Raw genomic sequence first — 5,000 nt, forward strand, 5'->3', positions numbered from 1 at the left:
CGACCACAACATTGCCCAACATCAAATGGCAAGCGGAACGAAACTGAGCTACTCGTTATTGTGTGGTTGAAGGACCGTTTATCAGTTTGGACCAGTGCAGCGCGAGCCGATCGTGATCATGCGACACTGTTACTACACAGCGCTAATAAGAGATCCAAGAAAGCGTTTGAATTCGCCACAGAAGTAATAACATCGCTGCGAGATCTAGTGAGAAACATTCACATAGTTTGGCAGGAATAGTAGGCTATAATGCCTTCAAGTAACATTACGTCGGTTTTATTTTGACATTATGAATACAATGCAAATGTTAATCTGAACTAAAATAAACATTTGTTTAATTTTTTTCCAAGGAGCTGTTTTGTTTTATATGCTCCTAAGAAGAGTCAATTATAGCTCCAGAATTGCTCAAAGTAAAAAGAAATCATATTTTATGATAAAAAAAATAAAAAAAAATCAAGGAAATTGGCATTTCTTTCTTTTTGCTGTATCGAAAACATACCAAACCGTAACACGTGTATCGTATTGAACCGAACCGTGAATTTTGTTACACCCCTAGTGGTAAGTGATAAATTACACTGGATAAAATAGCTCCACTTGTCTTTTACAAATGGTGTAATTTTGCAGCAGGTAGGCTAGAAAAAATATGTTTATGTTAGCTACCTGCCTGACGGCAAATGCTGCTTGTAACAAACAGTTAGTGCAACTTTTTTTTCGAACGGACGGAATATGGTTGCATATTATAATATGTTTTTTATTGGGGGGGCCTCCATGTCCATTTTGCTTGGGGCCCCCAAATTCCTTCAAACAGCCCTGGTCTGAACACTATGATACTGTTATAATGTGTGTTTCTAAACAAGAGAAAAGTGGGCTATTTGATGGAGAGATAATCATGAATAAAATGTAGCTTAATCATAACCAAAGACATTTTCCTTTCTCTTCAACTCAGAAACATCTTTAATTAGAAAATATAACCACAAGCAGCAATCATCAGTGTCCAAGTGCCAATGGGTAAGACTTGACTGAAGGATTCAGGGATGCAAATCACCTTATTATAGCGCCACCTAGTGTTTGACAGATGTGTGTCTGTGCGCAGGAGATGATGTGCACATGATTTATGGATTGACAGATACACTATTAGGACAAAAACACAAAGAAGAGGAAGAAGAATAAGAATAAAATTAGTGCTTGGACCCCCAAATAATTCACTCTGAATTGTTAAAAATTACACAATCAACCAATCAATCAATCAATCAGTCAATCAGTCAATCAGTCAATAAATAATGGGGTGAATCAACCTGACAAAAGTCTGTCTTGTAAGTCCAGAACACACACACTGTCTCTGTCACAGAACAATGTGCCACATCTTGGACAGCATCCACACCTGATAATGTCTGTGGGTTTATGACGGGAAATGGCACATAAAAACATAAATGACCTGTCCATCATTAGTAACTATCATATTATCAGACACGCTTTTACTTATTTCTAATTTTGCAGAAATTATCAATCAATAAATAAATAAATACAGACAATCTTCTAACAGTCACAAAGGTATTGGGTCTCATTCATGAAACATTCATAAATATACGAGTAAATATGTGAGTGATTTGTGCGTAAAGAGACCTTCCCGAAAACTCTTCTCGTATATAGTGGCGTATCAGGTCCTAAAAAAAGGAAGCTTGGCAGCATATTACAGATGCAGTTAATGGAGTTTCATCTGTTAATCGAACAGTCCCAGAAGTGAAAAGAAAATGGTTCAACATGAAGCTTGACAGCAACAGTTGTGACTTGCGGACTTGTGTTCCGTTTGCAGATGCTATTACTGGCTCTCATAATAAAAGTAAAAAGAAAAACCATATGTAATTACTATATATAATATTTCTTTCAAAATGCTGTGTAAATATGTACCCGATTAAGGTGAATTAAAATGCAGCCTTATTAATGAGCAACACGTTCGGATGTTAAACGCACTATTTACGCGTGGCTGGGAGCAGGTGTAGATTTCTTTCGTACCAACTAACATTTGGAAAATACGAACATTTTAATGAATCCGAAAATTTATGCCAGAACCACTTTACACACGATTTACACAAAAATTCGTTCTGCTCGTGTTTCATGAATGAGACCCATTGTGTTTAAAAATGTCTACAATGAGTCAGAAAGATCAAAAATCTCAGCTGAGTTTTAATCCAGCTCACAAATGAAAAGGATCAAATAAAACAAAAGATTAATACAGTATTCACATTAGTTCTGCTTGTACACTGTACATTCTGGAGAATGCAGTAGGTCAACCAGGCAGACTATTTTCAATACTGATGTGTAACGCTGTGCTCAGTATACATGCTGAATTCAGCGGAAATAGCAAGGATATATATATACATATAGCTTCTGTGATTGACTACTTCAAGGAAGATTCACCAGTGTAGCAAAGGTAAACCATCTACGTGAGTTCTGTTTTATACAGTACCAGTCAAAAGTTTGGAAACATTACTATTTTTAATGTTTTTGAAAGAAGTCTCTTATGCTCATCAAGCCTGCAGTTAAAAAAACAAAAAAACAACAAAAAAACAGTAATATTATGAAATATTATTACAATTTAAAATAATGGTTCTCTTTTTTAATATACTTTAAAATGTAATTTATTTTTGTGATGCAAAGCTGAATTTTCATCAGCAAGTACTCCAGTCTTTGGTGTCTTATGATCCTTCAGAAATCATTCTAATATGCTGATTTATGATCAATGTTGGAAACAGTTGTGCTGCTTAATATTTTTTTATAACCTGAGATACTTTTTTCAGGATTTTTTGATGAATAAAAAGTTAAAAAGAACTGTATTTATTTAGAATAGAAATCTTTTGTAACAATATACACTACCGTTCAAAAGTTTGGGAACAATAACTTTTTTTTTTTTTAAGAAATTAGTACTTTAATTCAACAAGGATGCGTTAAATTGATAAAAGGTGATGGTAACGATTTATATTGTTAGAAATGTTTTTATTTTGAATAAATGCTGTTAATGTTTTACTCATCAATGAATCCTGAAAAAAGTATTCCAAAAAAATATATTAAACAGCACAACTGTTTCCATCATTGATAATAACTGAGTATCAAATTATCATATTAGAATGATTTCTGAAGGATCATAAGACACCAAAGACTGGAGTACTTGCTGATGAAAATTCAGCTTTGCATCACAAAAATAAATTGCATTTTAAAATATATTAAAAAAGAGAACCATTATTTTAAATTGTAATAATATTTCATAATATTACTGTTTTTTTGTTGTTGTTGTTGTTGTTGTTGTTTTTTAACTGCAGGCTTGATGAGCATAAGAGACTTCTTTCAAAAACATTAAAAATAGTAATGTTTCCAAACTTTTGACTGGTACTGTATATGTATGTATGTGCAGTTTTCAGTTTGACACTAGAGGGTGCTGTGACTCTTTGCATTTTCCAACAAACTTCACTCATGTTTGGGAGATTTGCTGTAGATATTTGGACATTACTGTATCTGCTGTAGCCAGTGTATCAGTCAACTCTCAAACCTAAAGGCAAGTTCAGAACAGAACAGAACCGTGACCCAGTTTTGGGTCTCGAGTCACCAGTTGAAAACAAACAGCTGTAATTATTACAGTACTAGATTGATTTTCAGAGTTTCTACATCACTAAACAGATGAAACAATGCTGGCTACTTGTGTTCGGTTCTGTTGTTGACTCGCACACTGCATCTCAGTGTTATATTAACTAAAACTACTGAAAAATATATATATATTAGAAATAATGCCTTGGCAACTGAAGTTGAATTATATTAAGTACTAAAACGTAGAAGAAAAAAAAAGGCTAAAGAGAAATGCAAAAAAAACTAAAAAAAAAACTAAAATGAAAACTGAAAATATAAAAATTAAAGCTAATTCAATTTTTTATATAGATAATTTAAATAATACTATGTAAATAATACTAAAATTACACTTTTTCTCTCTTTCTCCATATACTTAGGCCAGATGTGAACGTGTAAATATGAAACATAAATCTACATCATTTTTATTGTTTATGTGTTGTAGTTTTTTGTGCAGTTATTACTGATGACATAATTTGTACACATTCTGTGTGTTAAATGAAGTTAAAAGAAATCAGTATCTTACAAAAAAATAAAATAATAATCAGTATTCAACATTTATTCTCTTTGAGCATTTCATTATTTAGATATTATGGGATAAAACCGTGTATAAAAGTATGAGAGAAGTGTTTGGAATCAAAACCAGTGCTAGAGAAAACAAACATTTATGTAATTAGACATCTCATATTGTTACAGAGATACTGTGACAAATTCCCTGTGTGACAACTTGCCCCGGTCACCGCTGTAGGGCAAGTTACAGAAACACTAACCCACTATAGATGTAGTTTGTGTTATTATTGTCCAACAAACTGGACAATGTAAAAAAAAAAGTCACAGTAGGGATGTCCACAGCTAATATACACACATTCTCCCAGAGAGAGTCACAGGCGGCTGGAGACAGAAACACACTTCAGTGCATTTAGATTTCTAAACCCGTGTGTGTGTGTGACACTGATGAATGCAGCTGTGTAGAAGAGAAAACGCTTAATGCATCGCTCCACTTTACAAAGTCTCTGCGCCTCTTTCCTCCAAATTATACATGAATGCAGTAAATAGCGGGTGTTTTATCCCATTATTCTAAACTCACTTCTACTCTGGAAGTAAAAAGTGTGAGGTTACAGTTTATTTTCACACATTCAGTATTGTTTTAATCTCTCTGAATGTTCTGTTTGTTCTTTGAAAAACCTCTGAGGAACAGAAAGGAAGGGAATGAGAAAAACATAGACAGCGCTGCTGTCATTCAGGCGCCTGCTTTCACTTGGAAATGTTGTCTTTGCATCCGCTTTAATATCCCATATCCTTGTTCCTGGAGGAAAACATGATTATTTTGTGTGGAAAGCAAATTGCTGCGTTTCACTTTGACATTTTGCCATCACCTCACAAGA

The sequence above is a fragment of the Abramis brama genome (assembly GCF_963993115.1).
Source record: "Abramis brama genome assembly, chromosome: 14".
Classification (NCBI taxonomy): domain Eukaryota; kingdom Metazoa; phylum Chordata; class Actinopteri; order Cypriniformes; family Leuciscidae; genus Abramis; species Abramis brama.